Source organism: Macrotis lagotis, chromosome 2, assembly GCF_037893015.1.
Source record: "Macrotis lagotis isolate mMagLag1 chromosome 2, bilby.v1.9.chrom.fasta, whole genome shotgun sequence".
NCBI lineage: Eukaryota > Metazoa > Chordata > Mammalia > Peramelemorphia > Peramelidae > Macrotis > Macrotis lagotis.
Window position 1 is genome coordinate 142748835 of NC_133659.1, and position 19500 is coordinate 142768334.

General features: G+C 33.9%; 1 pseudogene; it reads left to right on the forward strand.

Annotated features, from left to right (window-relative positions):
• The first annotated feature begins 4739 nt into the window (after positions 1-4739).
• Positions 4740-5332, forward strand: LOC141511192 (acyl carrier protein, mitochondrial pseudogene; annotated as a pseudogene).
• Positions 5333-19500: the final 14168 nt, after the last annotated feature.

A 19500-nucleotide genomic window follows, 5' to 3' on the forward strand; every position in this document is an offset into this window, starting at 1 on the left:
AAGATTGGATAGGAAATAAATCACTGCTAAATCAGAACTTGGATATAAACACCAAACTTCTGCAATTAGCCAGAGAAATCAACTTTTAAATAGGAAACACAAAAGATAAGTGAAGAAAATAAAACCCTTAAAATAGAATTGAAGAAACAGAAACCAATAAATCTACCAGGCTATAGAGTCCATCAAACAAAACAAAAAGGTAAAACATCTGAAGAAAATGTAAAGTACCTTTTAGGGAAAACAAGGGCATGGAAAATAGATCCAGAGAGACAATCTATGAATCATTGGACTACTATAAAGCCTAGATAAAAAAAAAGAATGTGCAGGAAATTATAAGAGAAAACTATCGAAATCTGCTGGAATGAGAAAACAATATCACCAGTGAAAGAATACACAGAACCCCTCCAGAAGGAGACCCCCAGGAGAAACTCCAAAGCCTGTTATAGCCAAATTCGAAAACTCCCAAATAAAGGAGAGAATATTGCAAGCAGTAAAAAGTAAAAATTCAAATAAAAAGGAATCACAATAAGACTCAAACAGGACCTATCAGCTTCAACACTTAAGGATCAGAAGACCTGGAATATCATGTATCAGAGAGAACAAAGGACCTGGGATTACAACCCAGAATGTACTACAATGAAAAATTCAGCATATACTGCCAGGGAAAAATATGGATGTTCAAAGAAATAAAGAATTTCCAGAATTTCCTGACACAAAGGCCAAAAGTAAAAAGAGAATCTATCATCAAACACAGTACTCATGAGTTGCTAAAAAGGTAAATGAAAAGGGGAAGGAAAAAATAAAACAAATCAAATTTTGGTCAAAACCATCGAATTGTATACAACCATAAAAGGCAAGATATATAACGTTTCTAAGTCTTTGGAACTTTACTACTCTTAGGATAATTAAAGGGTAGAATATAATTGAAGAGAATAGACTTAAAGGATATAGATATAGTTGGGTCTTGTCTCTTCATTAAAAAAGTCTAAGTCGGCATCACTTTGTCTGAGACAAAAAGTCCTGATGAAAAACAAAGAAGTTAACTTTAAACATAAGTTTCTTCTTATTTTTGGACCCACTTTAATGCTATTGTGCTCAACACCTTGTCTAAAGAGGTTGAGGACATGAGTCAGTGTCTCTGTAACTTACAATCATTTGTAAAGTTCTCAGGTGAGACCTCCAGAGCCTCCCAGTGCTTATGCCACTTTAAGATACTTGTAGTTATTTCCATCAGAGTTTAAATTAATCCATACATCACTTAATAAGAGGTTAAGTACCATGGGGGGGAGGGGTTAATGTGAGAGCAAAAAGAGCCTTGGTGGGGATGGGCACAAATAGTTCAAGAAATTATGTAACTAGATGATACTTTGGCTCATGAGGAGGATTGCGTGTATTTGAAGGATACTTGAAAAGGGGATAAGGTAAAAAATGATTTTAATTGTAATTTGTTGTTAATCAGAGATAATGTTGCTTATGAAGCAATCAAGGAAACACTCTATCTACCAAAACAAACCCAGAAACTGTATGAACATAATTATAAAGCATTTCTCACCCAAATAAAGTCAGATCTCAATAATTGGAAAATTGTCAATTGCTCATGTTTAGGTAAAAGTAATATAATCAAAATGACAATTCTATCCAAATTTAATTTCTTATTAAGGATCATACCAATCAAACTACCAAATATTGAGCTAAAAATAGTGACAAAATTCATCTTGAGCAAAAAAAGGTCAAGAATAGCAAGGGAAATGAAGAAGGAAAAAATGTAAAGGAAAGTAGCCTAGATCTACCTGTTCTAAAAGTATACTATAAAATGGCAGTCATAAAAACTGCTTGATACCAGTTATAATGGATCAGTGCATTAGGATAGATTCAAAAGCAATCTCAGTAAATGACTACAGCAATCTACTATTTGTCAAACCCAAAGACATCAGCTTCTGGTATAAGAACTCACAATTTAACAAAAATTGTTGGGAAAATTGGAAAATTGTTTGGCAAAAACTAGGCATGTATCCACATCTCACACGCTACACTAAAATAAAGTCTAATGGGTAGAGGTGTAATGGGTAGAGAAAGACACCATAGATTATTAATAGACCAAGAAATACTCTATCAGATCTATGGAAAGGGGATAAATTTGCACATTATAAACTACAAAATGAATGATTTTGACTTTATTAAATTAAAAAGGTTTTCACTAGTAAGATCAATGCTGGGAAAATTTGAAAGAAAGTAAAAAAACTGGGAAACAATCTTCACAACTAAGAGTTTTGAGAGAGGTTTCATTTCTAAAATACATAGAGAATTGCATCAAATTTATAAGGTTACAAGTCATTGCCCCAATTGATAAATGGTCAAATGTTATGAATAGACAGTTTGCAAATAAAGGAATTAAAGCTATATATAATCATATAAAAATACTACAAATCATTATTGATAAGAGAAATGAAAATTAAAACAACAATGAAGTTATCACCTCACACCTATCAGATTGGCCAAGAGAAAAAATGGGAAAATGATCAATGTTGGAGAGCTTGTGAGAGGACTGGGACAATTGATGCATTGTTGGTCGAGTTGTAAATGTATCCAGTCATTCTGCACAGCAATATGGAACTATGTCCAAAAAGCAATAAAACTGTTCATACCCTTTGATCCAGCAATTCTAATTCTAGGTTTATATCCAGAAGCTATCATAAAAAATGGGAAAAGTCCCACATGTTCCAAAATATTCATAGCAGCTCTTTTTGCAGTTCCAAAGAACTGGAAATTGAGGGGATGCCCAACAATCAGGAAATGAATAAACAATATATGGTGCATGGATCCTATAGAATATTATTGTTCTTTGAGGCAGCTAGATGTCACAGTGGATAGAGCACTGACCCTGGAGTCAGGAGGATCTGAATTCAAATCCAGCATCAGACACTTAATAATTACCTAGCTGTATGACCTTGGCCAAATCACTTAACTCCATTGTCTTACAAAAAGCAAAAAAAAAAGAAAAAGAATATTATTGTTCTATCAGAAAGCTTAAATGGTCAAATACACACAATCCTCCTCATGAGTCAAAGTACCATCTAGTCACATAATTTCTTGAACTATTTGTGCCCCTCCACCAAAGCTTCTTTTCTCCTTCATTTTAGCTCCCCTCCCTACCCAGGGTACTTAACCCCTTATTCAGTGATGCTTGGATTAAGTAAATAATTACAAGTATCTTAAAGGTCTCTAAGCACTGGGAGTCTCTAGAGGTCTCACCTGAGATCTTTACAAATGATTGTAAGTTGCAGAAACCCTGACTCAGGCCCTTACAATTTATGACAACCTCTTTAGACAAGGTGTTAAGTACAGTAGCATTAAAGTAAGTCAAAAGATAATAAGACACTTAAGTTCAAAGTTAGCTTCACTGCTTCTGGAGAAGTGTGGATTTAATTGCAGGATCTGATGTTGAGGGAAGGGAGCAGAACCAAGAGAACAATGTACACATTAACATGAGCACTGTGGTGATGGAAGCAGCTCCTCTCAACAGTTCAGAGAGACAGGACAACCCTATTTGCCTGGCTATGGACAATGTTATACCCATCCAGAGGCCAGGAAAAACAAAACAAAAGAAAACCCTGCAGAATATGATGAATACTTTGTAAAAATTATCTCTTATGTATCTCTTTTCCTTAATCCTTATTCCTCATACAAAAAATGACTAATCTGTAAACATGCTTATCAAAAATATGTATTTACAATGCTAAACTGATTATTCATCACTGAGTTGAGGAGGGTGGAAAGGGAGGGTGGAAGGAAATTTTGCAATTTAAATATATATATATATATATATGCATATGGATGAAAAAATAAATCAATTAATTTAAAAAAGAAAAATAGAGGACATTTGTACAAATTGTCCTCTTCTCCCCTCATTTTTTCACAGCATTCAAAAGACTTCCCTTACTCCCTCCCTCACCTATTTTATAAGTGGTACCCCATCTTTCCAAAGTGAGATCTCTTTACTCCTCTAGCTTCTTCAACAGCTTCCTCTGTCAGCTTCATTTTAATTTTAGTCTTTGTCTACTTTGCTTTTCCATGCTGTCTACAAATACAAACATGATTTACCCAAGCTTAAAAGTACTTACTTAATCCAATGCAATCTGGTAATTTTTATCTTGTTTCTCTCTTCTTCTATTTCAGATTCATTTCTTAAAAGAAAAAAAATGCATTATCTGTTTTACTTCTTCTCTTCTCACTTGATTCTAAACCCTCTGCATATAACTGACACTACTGTCTCCAGAGTAATAAATAATCTGTTAATTGTCCAATCTAATGACCTTTGCTCAATCTTCATTCTTCTTTAACTCCTTGCAACTTTTGGCAATATTTATCATTTTCTTCTTTTTTATATTCTCTTCTCTGTGAAACCTTTTCCTGGATCTTCCTGTAACTATCTGATGACCCACAAACTGGATCCCCAAGGACTTAGGTATTACCATACCTGAGTATGGTATCTCTTTATTTCATTTTAAAATATTTATTATTTTATTTTCCTTCAGTTTTATGTAAAAAACTATTTTAACATTAGTTGTTTAAGACTTTGAGTTCCAAATTGTGAAAGAAAATATAATCCTCCAAAAATCCTTAGAGAAATAAAATTAAAATTTTACTTTTGGGGCAGCTAGATGGCACAGTGGATAGAGCACTGGCCTTGGAGTCAAAAATACCTGAGTTCAGGCGGGGCACTCTGGGTCGGCGTAGCCATGGTGGCCTGTGTCCTCTCCGCCTGTGTCCCCAGCCTGCCCTCCCGACCCCGGGGCCCCGCGCTCGCCTGGCTTCGGCCACTGGGGTCAGCCTGGTGTGCGGCGGCAGGGCAGAAGGGACAGGCCTGGCCCCTGCTCACAGGCAGGTTTCAGGAATATCCCTACAGTTGAGCCGCCGATATAGTGATGTGCCCCCTCTGACACTGGAAAGCATTAAGGACCGTGTCCTCTATGTTTTGAAACTATATGATAAGATTGACCCAGAAAAGCTTTCAGTATCTTCCCATTTCATGAAAGACCTGGGCTTGAATAGTTTGGACCAAGTAGAAATTATAATGGCCATGGAAGATGAATTTGGGTTTGAAATTCCTGACATAGATGCTGAAAAGTTAATGTGTCCACAAGAGATTGTAGATTACATTGCAGATAAGAAAGATGTGTACTAATAAAGTAATTCTTTTTAAATCAAAGAACTCGGATGATCCCAGCCAGTGTCTGAATGTGAGAACACATTAAGAGACAGTTGCTGTTTTTGTTGGACTATTTCTGTTGGAACTATATATTTAAGTTGTCTAAATAAGTGTTGACCTTTAAAAATAAATATATAAAATAAAAAAAAGAAATAGACACTTAATAATTATATATAATATATATATATAATATATATATAATATAATATATATAATATAATATATATAATATATATAATAATAATCAGACACTTAATAATTACCTAGTTGTGTGGCCTTGAGCAAGCCACTTAACCCCATTGCCTTGCAAAAACAAAAAATAAAAACAAAACAAAACAATATAAAAAAAACAACAAAAAAAAATTTACTTTTCTCCTCTAAGACCATGAGTGAAACAAGAATGCTCACTATTATTCAATATCATATTAGAAATGTTAGTTTAACAATGAGGACAAAAAGAAATTAAAGGAATCAAAATTGGTAATGAAGAAACAAAATTCTCTACCTTTGCAGATGATATAATGGTACACATAGAGAACCCTAGACAAGCACCTTAAAAACTACTAGAAATTATTTAGCAACATTATCAAAGTCACAGAATATAACACCCCTTCCTTAATAAGGAGAAAGGTCTTATAAATTACAATATCATCTTTCCATGAGAGAATGTCAAATGTTTAACTTTATAAAGTTTCTTTTGAGTTCCCTTTTATATTTACTTTTTTATTGTTCTCGAGTCTTGCATTTGAAGACCAAATGTTCTGTTAGCTATGGTCATTTATTTTGTCTAATGATTGATTTTATTTTTTTCAGTTTTTCTTTTTTGTTTATTTATTTTATTTTATTACATTACTCTTGTTGTGAGGGTAAAGACAAACTCCACTTTCCCCCAAAATGATGAAGAACTTCAAGAATAATGTGAGAAAAAAAAGTTCTTCATTCTGTATTCAGATTCCAATGGTTCTGTTTCTGGGATGAGTTGCTTTCCCCATCATAACCAGCAGAGAACTTGATTCAATAGTTTTCGCACAGTTGCTATTACTAGCTGTATTTCCCTCCACTCTATTCCTCCCCACTCTCATTCATTCTATTCTCTCTCTCCATTCACCCTGTCCCTGTCTAAAATTGTGTTGTATCTGAATCCCCTCTCCCATGATCTTCCTTCTCTTCTATCACCACTCCTCCTCCCTTCTCCCCACTCACCCATATCCCATCCCTTCCCTCTCATTTTTCTCTAGGGTAAGATGCATTTCTATACCCTTTTAAGTGTGTATTTTATTTGCTTTCTGTGCCATTTCTGATGAGAATGAAGGTTCACTTGTCCCCCCCCCCTTGCCTTCCCCCATTCCACTCCATTGAAAAAACTTTGTCTTCACTCTTATGTGAAATATCTTAGCCCCTTCTTCCTCTCCTTTCTCTTCCTCCTAGTACTTTCCTTTATCACCCATTGACTCTATCTATTTACATATTATACCATTGTATTCAAGTCCTTCCTGTGCCTTGTCTGTATGTGCTCCTTCTAACTGCTCTTATAAATGAGAAAGTTCATATGAGTTATCAGTATCTTCTTCCCATGGAGGCATACAAACAGTACAATATCATTAAGTTCCTCATAGTTAGTCCTTGTCCAACTTCTCTAAGGTTCACCTGTATTTGAAAATGAAACTTTCTGTTCAGCTCTGGTTGTTTCAGTAAGAAAGTTTGAAAGTCCCCTGTTTCATTGAAAGCTCATCTTTTCCCCAGAAACAGGATGTTTGGTTTTGCTAGGTAGTTGATTCTCAGTTGTAAACCAAGTTTTTTGCCTTCCAGACTGTGATATTCCAACCCCCATAAAATCAGACCTGGCCTGGACATCTAGGAAGCACAGTGGATACAGCATCAGCCCTGGAGTTAGGATGACCTGAGTTCAAATTGGGTCTCAGACACATTTTGAGAATTCTTTTCCTCAATGGTTTTTATACTCCTTTTAAGCTTTTGGCCTAGTCTGATTTTTAAGGTGTTATTTTCTTTGGCAATTTTTTTTTCTCTTTCACCAAGCTGTTAACCCATTTTTTTCATGATTTTCTTGCATCACTCTCATTTCTCTTTTTTTAATTTTTCCTCTCCCTCTGATACTTGTTGTTCAACATCCTTTTTGGTCTCTTCCATGACCTGAGACCAATTAATATTTTTTCTTGGAGGTTTTTGGATGATTTTGACCTTGCTATCTTCTCAGTGTATGTGTTGATCCTCTTTGTCTCCATAGTAATGGTCTATCATTAGATTATTCTTTTGATTCTTTTCTCACTTTCCTCAGCCTTTTACTTTGAATTTTTAACTCTTTGGTAAAGTAGAGTGCTGCTTTAAGGGTGGAGGACACACTGTCCCAAGTTTCTGGAGTTTTTGTGCAGCTGTTTTCAAAAATATCTCTAGGAATATATAAGTTTTCATTTCTTCCAAGGTGGCATGATCCAAGAAGAAATGTGTTTACTCTTGTCTTGCTCTAAGTTTTAGTTTGTGAATTATCACAAGCACTCTTTTCTGACCTGGAACTGTGAAGAGGGGCCCCTTTCCATTGGGATTCCAAGTTCTAGTGTGTTAGTGGTACTGTCACCCGGGAGTGCTACCCAGGAACAAATATGAATGAAGCAACAGAGTTCAAAGAGACCTCTGTAATCTCTTTTTGACCAGTCATTTGAGTCTCCTACTTTCAGTTGGCTAAGAATACCAGTAGCAGCTGCAGTCACTGCTCTTTACATGGCTTTCAAGATCTACTCCTGATTTGCTGAGTCTGCAGCCATGGTGGTGTCTTTTGTTCTGTGTTGTGCTTCATTCTCACCCAGATGAGGCTGACCTTTCCTGCAGAACTTTTAAGTTGTCTCTAGGATCTGTAGGCATAGAGGTCTGGAAACTGCCACTTCATTCACTGATTCAGTTGCCCCAAGATCTGTTCCTGGTTTGCTGGGTCTTTTTCAGTCCTGGACAGTTCCCCTCTCTCATACTAGTCAACAGACGTTTCTGCTTGATCTTTCAAATTTTCTTGTTTTATATGATCCTCTAGAATTTGTTTAGACAAGTCATTATTTAAAGCTCTTTGGAGGGATTTGGTGGAGAGCTAAGGTGAGACCATCATCTTATTGCACCATTTTCTGCTTTTTCTCCCATACTCATTGTATGTACAGGTAGTTTTTAGTGTCTCTGAACTTAGGAAAAACACCACCTATTTTGTAATAATTGGTTTCCTTTGTAAATCGCTATGTTTTAATGATTGTACATGTATTACCTAAATCATATTATTTACTGTTAAGGGGAGGGAAAAGACAGAGATAAAAAAATGTGGAACTCTAAACTTATCAAAAAAGGTGAATGTTGAAAACTCTTTTTCCTTTAATTGGAAAAATATAAGAACACTCAAAAAATTATATCTCTAAACATTGTTCTGAGAAAACATTCTTAAGTTCCAATGAACCCACAAATTTCTCTCTCTCTCATTTTTCCTCTGTTTTACACACACACATATAGAGACATACACATACATATACACAGACACATACATCTCTCAAACTATATAGCAAAGAGAAAAGTCAAATTCTCCAACTAAGTACAGCTTAAGATTCTATACACAGGTGTTTTAATGATCATGCTTGGCTTTTATCATTTGGTCAAATGTAGCAATAAAATTTTTTGATTGAAATCCTTCATTAAATTAATTTATTTTAGGGGCGGCTAGGTGGTGTAGTGAATAAAGCACTGGCCTTGGAGTCAGGAATACCTGGGTTCAAATTTGGTCTCAGACACTTAATAATTAATTAGCTGTGTGGCCTTGGGCAAGCCACGTAACCCCGTTTGCCTGGCAAAAACCTAAAAAAATTAATTTACTTTTAAATTTTATTTATTTATTTATTTTCATCCATATGTACATGTATATTTTTAAGTTCTAAAATTTCCTCCACGCTCCCTTCCCACCCCCTCCCCTCAGTGGTGAACAGTTAGGTTTGCATTGTACATACATATTTCAGATAAACAGGTTTACATAATTTTCATTTTAGTAGGAGAAAGTAAGATTAAAGGAAAGAGATATGTAAGGGATAATTTTTATAAAATTTTCATCAGATTCTGAAGGGTTGATTTTTCTTTTCTTTTTGTTTTGGTTAGCTCTCTGAACTGCTTCTATCAAGGTTGATTATCTCACAATATTGTTATTAATGTGTACATCATTCTCTTGGTTCTATTCCTTTTATTCAGCATTAGATCCATGCTTTTCTAGAGTCTGACCATTTATAGATTTTATAGAACCATAATATTTCATAATTTTCATGTACCATAATTTGTTTAGCCATTCCACAATTGATGGCCATCCCCTCAGTTTCCAGTTGTTTGCCACTACAAAAAGAGTTGCTATCAATATTTTTGAACATGTAGGACTTTTCCCAATTTCTATAATTTCTTTTTGATATAGACTTATAATTGGAATTGGTGAGTCAAAGGAAACGAGCATTTTTATTGCTCTTTGAGCATAGTTCCATATTGTTCTTCAGAAAGGTTGAGTATCTTCACAACTCCACCAGCAATGTATCAATGTCCCAATCCTTCCACTACCTCTGCCACATTGATCATTTCCCCTTTTTCTCATCTTGGCCAATCTAAAAGGCTGTTGTTTTATAGTAAAATCTTTTAAAATGGATTATTTTATGGTTAAAATCCTTGCATCATGTCATATAAGGGTATTCTTAGGACATTTATCTTTTTCAATGGGCTTAATTGTTTCAAATTTCTAAAGCTGAGGAATGGGTACATTCAAAAATATTTCAAATTATCAAAATGTTTTTACCAGCAAACTGATTGTATTCAGGTTATTAAATTCTGTTCTTTACATAATTAGTCTAGTCTAGATATTGAAGCTAATGGGCCTTTTTTTCTTATATAAATAAACCCCTTGTAGTGTTCTTTGAAAAAAATTCATGAAACAAAAATCATTGTTCAAATAGAGTAAGTAAGCCAGTGGTGGCAGCAAGAAACTCTGAAGTAGAGACAGAAAGTCCTATGTTTCAGGCCATCATGTTGACTACTGTCTTTCTTTAGATCTTGATGGAGACAGTTAAGGTTCCTGAGCCTAAAAGCATTGCTTAAAGTCCAAGTTATCAGTCAAGGAAACAAATACTATGGAGATGAACCCTAGCAACTCTTCTTATGGGTGCTATAGCAGTAGCTCCCAGAAAGAAAATTCTTGCTATCATAATTCTTAGCACTTTCAAATGGTTCAATATCTGAAACTGATAGAATTTTTTTCAATGAAAATAATCAAAGATGTAACAGTAACATATGCTTTGCTGATGCACTTTATATATACCATGGAACTTTTTTTTTAATCTCTCTCGTGGTCAAAATCTTCAAGTAACATCTTCCCTATTGGAATAAGCTACTTGAAAGATGGAACTGTTTTGCATACAGTAATCACTTATTAAGTGTTCTATTTATTCATATACTCATTCAATTCATTGCATTTCTTTAAGGCTTGATGTTTTTTATCATCATTCTGAACTGACCTAGTATCTTTCCAAATTCTGGCCATGTGTTATTTTCTTAACTTGACTTTAATGTAACGATTTACAATGCTGTATCCCATTAATGTTTTCCTACAACTGCATCTTCAATGTATTTGTTAATTTTTAGAAACTCTTTTCTTACTTTCACATGGGAGGAAGATGATAAATTATCAAACATTAGTTTTACAAAGGGGATTTAATTTTTCCCAAGAAATGTTCCAAATAAGCATTAGATGTGTTATACTTTCCCACTCTTGACTAATAAGTCCCTAATGTGTTTCCTTTCATTTTCCACTGGCAGAAGGTTTAGGTCATTTCACTTAAGGGAAAAGGCAATTCCTGTTTCTGATTTGGGTTAATGCATCCGGTATAAGTAAGAAGAAATGACAATTGCCCTCAGAGACCTTTTGCAATTTGTAGAAATGAACTTGCTGCAAGAGAAGACTTCTTTGTTCACTTATAGCCTACTCATTTCACAGCATGCATTTCCTGGCATAAATTTTTATTCATAGAAGTTAGCTTCACTTGCAGTCATCAGAATCATTACCATAAACTCTGTCAAATCCTTCATAGCAAAGATTGTTCTGGAGGCAAGTATATCTGGTTTAGTGACAGAATTGTTCTAGTAGATCCAATCATGGTAATTGAACAACTGTGTGCAGTCTCTCAGGGACACATTACACCCTTGACCCCAATGTTGTGGCATTAAAATGTTCATGGTTAAGCTGAAATAGTGGAGTGATTGACAATTAGAAGTAGATGCTGCTTTTGAGCTATTGAAACATAGTTCCTTAAATTTCCTTATATTAGGACTGGGCATGAACATATTCCTATTCTCCATTAACTCAAAAGACAAATGTAATGATCATCTATGCATTGGTAATCGTTTTCTTCATCTTCAAATGTAAGTAAATAAATTCCAGTTGAGAATCAAAAGGAAAATTTGCAATATAAATGAGTCAGATTAGCTGTGCTTTTGTTAATGCTCCTTTAGGGCTCTAATTTAACTTTTTTGGGACATATACAGATAATATTTATCTTTAAAAAGTAATTCTATTTTCTCATAGACACATATTCAATCACCTTTGAAGAACTACAGCCCAATTTTAAGGCAATATTAAAATAAATAATCAAAAATAATTAAATTTCAGCAAAACAAAGAACCAACAATAAACTCAAAAAAAAAACCCTCAAGCTTCTTTTCTGGGAGATAGGGTAGGAATGGAGTCTGAGACCTATAAAGCTCATTTGAAACTCATTCTCTTCTATAAACTTCTATAAAGTATATTCTCTTTTCTATCTCCTTCTGAGGTCCATTATGGCATACTTGAGCTTCTTCTTAATCAAAGACTTTTAGGGTACTGTTCGTTAACTTAAAAAAAATAACTACACTTTAAAATCTAATTGCCTATTTAATCCTATGCATTTTAAGTTAACCATTTTAAAAAACTTTATCACTGGTATCCATGAAACACATAAAAATTTACATAATCTTATATAATCTGAGGCACTTTTAGGTTTTTTTGCACGGCATTGGGGTTAAGTGGCTTTCCCAAGGCTACATAGCTAGGTAATTATTAAGTATCTGAGGCCAGATTTGAACTCAGGTACTCCTGACTCCAGGGCTGGTGCTTTATACATTGTGCCACCTAGCTGCCCCTAATCTGAGGCATTTTTAATCTATGATATTCCAGATGGGAAATTGATTTAGAATATGACAATTTGGAGGCAGCTAGGTGGCACAATGGATGGAACACCAGCCCTGGAGCCAGGAGGACCTGAGTTCAAATCTAACCTCAGACACTTAATAATTGTCTAGTTGTATGACTTTGTACAAGTCACTTAACCCCATTGCCTTAAATAAATAAAATTAAGAACATGCCAATTTCCTTTAAAATCTGAAACTGTCATCTGCTATATTGGAGAATTTTAGTGGGAAGGAAATTAAACACTAAACTCTCCCCATAAGAACTAAAAGGACAGGCTGAGTGCTAGGAACCTTTGTGAATGCCAAAACCATATGCAGATTCTCTTCTGAAGTATCAGTGATTTACAATTCCCTTTTTATAGCCTGCAGAGCATTATGACCAAGATTGAGGAATCCTAGCTCCCAAGGTACCAAAGTGGGTTTTACTATATTATATATAGATTCAGAGATATGTCCAATTCTATTATCCAGTTACAAGAAGTCATCATGATACAATAGAAAAATCACCTGCTATGGCATCACACAACCTGAATTGAAAAACTGCCCTTAACAAAGTCTTACTAGTGTGACCATGATAAATCAGTTAATATTAATATACCTCAGTTTCTTCATCTATAAAATAAAGAGGTTGAACTATAGGGACTCTGAATTTTCTTCTAATTTAAGATGAATGCACCTATGATAGTGTAAAATCTTCATGTATAACTCTTCATCATCAGATAATAACCAGTCACTCAGTGACACATTCAAATCCATGTATGCTCTATGGATTAGGCCTTCATTTGTCAGTCTAATTATGATCCTAACCACTGCATCAATGTTCCTACCCTGAACTATCTTAGTCTAGGAGTCTTTCCTTTTGAGTCCTGAATGACACATTAAAGACCTGTTTTTGTTTGTATTATTATTATTTATTATTATTATTATTATTATTTAATGGCTTGTTTTATTATAAAATATTATTATTTTTATGAGGTACCATAATGCTATAAGAAATGATAAGCAGGATTATCTCAGAAAAACCTGGGAAGCCTTACATTGCATGAACTGATACTGAGTGAAATGAGTAAAAGCTGGAGAAGATTTTATTGAATGATAGCAATATTATATGATCATCAGCTATGAATAATTTAGCTATTCTCAGCATTACAATGATCCAAGTCAGCTTTGAAGGTTTTATACTGAAAAAAAACCTGCCATTCATTTCCAGAGAAGGATGTGATAAGAGTCTGAATGCAGATTGCAACATACTTTGGCTTTTTATTATTTTTTTTCTCCTTCCTATCCTACTTCTTTTTCTTCTTCTTGTTCTTCTTGTTCTTGTTCTTCTTCTTCTTCTTCTTCTTCTTGTTATTGTTATCATCATTATCATCATCATCATTATCATTACTTTCATCTATATTTTCTTTCACAACATGAAAGAACATGGAAATATCCATTGCATGACTGCATATATTTCACTTATATCAAAATTCTTGCCTTCTCAATGGTGAAAGAAGGAAAAGAAGAAAGGGAGACTGCTCCACCCCATCTCCCCCATTTGACCCTACACTGTAAATGCTCCTTTGTATTTCTTTGATAAGAAGTAATTTATACCATTCTACACCTGACTTTTCCCCTTTTCCAAGTGCATTCCTATTTTTCACCCCTTAATTTAATTTGTAATCAATCATTCCATAATAGTCAATTCAAATATATGTCCTGTCTCTGTCTCTGAATCTCTCTGTCTCTCTGTCTGTGTGTCTCTGTCTCTCTTTATTTCATATATATATATATATATATATATATATATATATATATATATATATATATATATATATATGTTCCTTCTATCTGCCCTAATAATGAGAAAAGTACTTATGAGTTATAAATTTAATTTTTTCATGTAGGGATTTAAACACATTAAGTCTTATTAAGTCCTTTATGATTTCCCTTTCCTGTTAAGATTTTATGATTATCTCGAGTCTTGTATTTGAAGATTAGATTTTTCTGTTCATCACTATTGTTTTCATAAGGTAAGTTTGAAAGACCCCTATTTCATTGAAGGTTCATGGTTCCTCCTAAAAATATGCTCAGTTTTGCATGGTAGTTTATTCTTGATTGTATCCCTAGATCTTTTACTTTACAGAATATCATATTCCAAACCCTCAGATCCTTTAATGTAGAAGCTGCTACATCTTTAGTTAGTTGGCTCCATAATACCTGAAATGTGTCTTTGTGCCTACTTACAATATTGTCTCATTGACCTGGGAGTTCTGGAATTTGGCTGTAATATTTTTGGAAATTTTCATTTTGGGATATCTTTCAGGAAGTTATTGATGAATTCTTCCAATTTCTTCTTTACACTCTGGAGCCAGGGCATTTTGACCTTGACATTTCTTTTGTTTTAAATTATAAGGATTTTATTTATTTTGAATTTAAATTTTTCACCCAATCTTACTTCACTCCCCACCCACCCACCACAGAAGTCAATTTTCCAGTCTAAATTGTTTCCATGGTATACACTGATCCAAATTGAATGTGAGGAGAGAGAAATCATGTCCTTAAGGAAGAAACATAATGTATAAGAGATAGCAAGATCAGACAATAAAATATCAGTTTTATTTTTCCTAAATTAAAGGTAATAGTCCTTGGTCAGTTTTCTAACTCCACAGTTTTTTCTCTTACATTCTCCAACAGAGACAAGCCCCAAATTCTTCCTGATTACTGCACTGATGGAATGAGTCAGTCCATCAAGGTAGATCATCACCCCTATGCTGCTGTTAGGGTGTACAATGTTTTTCTGGTTCTGCTCATCTCAATCAGCATCAGTTCATGCAAATAACTCCAGGCCTCCCTGAATTTCTGTTCCTCCTGGTTTCTTAAAGGGCAATAGTGTTCCATGACATACCACAGTTTGTTAAGCCATTCCCCAATTGAAGTACCTTAAATTAATTTCAGATTTTTTGTCACCACAAACAGGGCTGCTATGAATACTTTTGTACAAGTGATGTTTTTACCCCTTTTCATAGTCTCTTCAGGATTGATATCGCTGGATCAAAGGGTATGAATATTTTTGTTGCTCTTTGGGTTTAGGTCCTGCTATCCAGAAAGGTTGGATGAGTCCACAACTCCACCAACAATGTAATAGTTTCCCAGATTTCCCACAACCCTTCCAACAATGATCATTATCCTTTCTGATCATATTGGCCAGTCTGTGAGGTGTGAGGTCATATTCAAGAGAAGCTATAATTTGCATTTCTCCAATAAGTAATTATTTAGAGCAATTTTTCATGACTATGGATTGCTTTGATCTCCTCATCTATAAATTGACTTTGCATATCCTTGGACCATTTATTGATTGGGGAATGGCTTTTTGTAAAAAAATTTGACTCAGTTCTCTGTATATTTTTGAAATGAGACCTTTGTCAGAAATACCAGTTGTAAAAGTTATTTCCAAGTTTATTACTTTGTTTTTCTTGGTTACAGTGGTTTTGACTATGCAAAACCTTTTTAATTTATTTGTAATCAAAATCATCTAGTTTGTTATTTTGTGATGTTCTCCATCTATTCCTTAGTCATAAAGTGCTTCCCTTTCCATAGATCTGACAGGTAAACTACTCCTTGATCTTCTAGTTTGCTTATAGTATTGTTTTTTAATGTCTAAATCCTGCATCTATTTTGATCTTATCTTGGTAAAGGATGAGAAGTGTTGGTCTAATCTATGTTTCTTCCATACTAACGTCCAATTTTCCCAGCAGGTTTTATCAAAGAAAGAGTTTTATCCCAATAGGTAGACTCTTTGAGTTTATCAAAGAGCAGATAACTGTAATTATTTCCTGCTATTGCACCTAGTCTATTCCATTGGTTCACCACTTTATTTCTTAGCCAATAACAGATAATTTTGATGACTGTTGCTTTATAATATAATTTAATTTTAGATCAGGTAGCTCTAAGTCACCTTCTTTTGCACTTTTTTTTCATTAAATCCCTGGAAATTCTCACCATTTTATTTCTCTATATGAATTTACTTCCAACATTTTATAACTCATTAAAGAATTTTTTTGGAATTTTGATTGGTGGGGTAGTTTAGTTTTCATAGAACTGTCATTTTTATTATACTAGCTTGACCTATCCATTAGCAGTTGATGTCTGCCCAGTCATTTAAACCTGATTTTATTTGTGGGAGTAGTGTTTTGTAGTTGTTTTCATAACGTTTCTGACTCTGCCTTGTCAAATAGCCTCCCGGGTATTTTGTATTGTCTGAGGCTACTTTTAATGGGATTTCTCTTTTTAGCTCTTCCTGCTGTATCTTGCTAGTTATATATAGAAAAGCTGAGGATTTATGAGCATTTATTTTATATCCTGCAACATTATTAAAATTGCTAATTGTTTCCAGTAATTTTTTGGTTGATTTCTTGGGATTCTCTAAGTATACCAACATGTCATCTGCAAAGAGTGAGAGCTTTGTCTCTTCCTTCCCTTTTCTAATTCGTTCAATTTCTTTTTCTTTTCTTATTGCTGAAGCTAACATTTCTAAATTGATATTGTATAGTAGTAGTGATAATGGGCATCCTTGTTTCACCCGTGATCTTATTGGGAATGCCTCTAGCCTCTCCCCATTGAATATAATGCTTGTTGATTGTTTCAGATAGATACTGCTTATTACTTTAAGGAACAGTTAATTTATTCCTACACTCTCTAGTGTTTTTAGTAGGAATGGATGCTGTATTTTGTCAAAAGCTTTTTCAACATCTAATGATACAATCATAGAATTTATGATAGGTTTGTTGTTGATATAATTAATTATAATAATAGTTTTCCTAACATTTACCAACTCTGCATTCCTAGAATAAATCCTACTTGGTCATAAGGTATTATCCTAGTTATAATTTCTTGTAATTATTTGCTAAGATTTTATTAAAGATTTTTGCATCTACATTCATCAGGGATCATAGGTCTTTAATTTTCTTTCTCTGTTTTAACTCTCCCTGGTTTAGGTATCAGCACCATATTGGTGTGATGGAAATAGTTAAGCAGAGTTCTGTCTTGCCCTGTTTTGTGAAAGAGTCTTTATATAATTAGAACCAATTGTTACTTAAATGTGTGGTAGAATTCTACTTCTGAATGCATCAGACCCTGGAGAGTTTTTCTTAGGGCTTTCAATGACGGCTTCTTGAATTTCTTTTTCTGAGATAGGGATGTTTAGGTATTTAATCTCCTCTTCATTTAACTTGGACAACTTACATTTTTGTAAATATTCATCCATTTCACTTAGACTGTCAAATTTATTGGGAAAGAGTTGGGCAAAATAATACAGAATTATTTCTTTAATTTCCTCCTCATTGGTGGTGAGTTCAACTTTTTCATTTGTGATACTAACAATTTGTTTCTCTTCTTTTTTTAATCAAATTGACCAGAGGTTTATCAATTTATTAATTTTTTTTCATCAAACAGAATGTTGGTTTTATTTACTAATCCAATAGTTTTGGATTTTGCTTTTATTGATATCTCCTTTAATTTTGAGAATTTCTAATTTGGTATTTAAATGAGGATTTTAAATTTGTTCTTTCTCTAATTTTTTAGTTGCATATTTAGTTCATTGATTCCTCTTTCTCTAAATTTTTCATATAAGCACTTAAAGATATAATATATCCCCTGGCAGCTGCTTTGAGTGAAGCCCATAGATTTTGGTATGTTGTTTCATTATCATCATTATCTAGGATAAAATAATTAGTTCTTTCTATAAATTTTTGTTTGATCCACTCATTCTTCAAAATGAGGTTATTCAGTTTCCAATTCCATCTGGGTCTATATCAACTTGTCCCAATATTGCCTGTGATTTTTATTGCACTATGGTCTGAGAGAGATGTATTAACTCTTTCTGCCTTTCTACAATTTATTATTAGGTTTGTATGCCCTAGTACATGATCAAATTTTTGTATAAGTGCCATGTACGGCAGAAAGTTAAATTCCTTTCTATACCCATTCAATTTCTTTTATAAGTCTATCATATCTAGTTTTTCTAACATTCTATTTACCTCCTTAACATCCTTCTTCTTTATTTTTATGATTAGATTTATCTAAATATGAGATTGGGAGGTTGAGGTCTCCCAATAGTAGAGTTTTGCTGTCTATGTCTTCCTGTAGTTCTTTCAGTTTCTTCTCTAAAAATTTGGATGATATCCCATTGTGTGCATATATACACACACACACATATATACATATATACATATATATATATATATATATATATATATATATATTCAGTATTGAAATCACTTTATCACTTTATTCTCTATGGTACCTTTTAGGAGGATATTGTTTCCTTCCTTTTCTCTTTTAACACTATTTTTACAGTTGCTTTATCTTAGATAAGGATTGCTACCCATGCTTTTTTCCTTCCGCTGATGAAAATATATTTTGCTGCAACCTTTTTTCTTTACTCTACTTGTATCTCTCTCTGTTTCATATGAGTTTCTTGTAAACAGCATATTGTAGGCTTCTCGTTTTTAGTTTACTCTGCTATTCACTTACATTTTAAGGGTGAATTCATCCCATTCACATTCAAACTTATAATTACTAACTATTGATTGCTCTCTTTCTATGTTCCCTCTGTTTCTAGGTTTCCTCTTTTTCCCTTTATCTGTATTCCCCAGTATTTTGTTTCTGGATACCACCTCCTTCAGTGTGTTTACCCTATTATATCCACCCCCCTCTGCTTTCTTTCTCCTTTTTCATTTCCCATTTTCCCTTCCCTTCCTTCTGTTAGTTCCCCTTTTTTCTCCCCCTCCCAGTTGGCATCCCCCTCTCATGCTTTCCCCTTTTAATGCTTGAAAGGTAAGATGTTTTTTAAGTTAACTGAGTGTTTGTGTAAGTTAACTTTAAGAGGAAAATTCAAGTGTTTCTCATCTCCTCCCTTCTTCCCCTCTATTACCATATATCTTTTTTACCTCTTAATGTGATGAGATTTACCCCCATTCAATCCCCTCCCTCTTCCCATCTCCTTCATGCCCCCCATTTAATGAGAAAGTGTTTTTAAATCATTCCATCTGAGTCACCGAAAATGCTGAGTATCC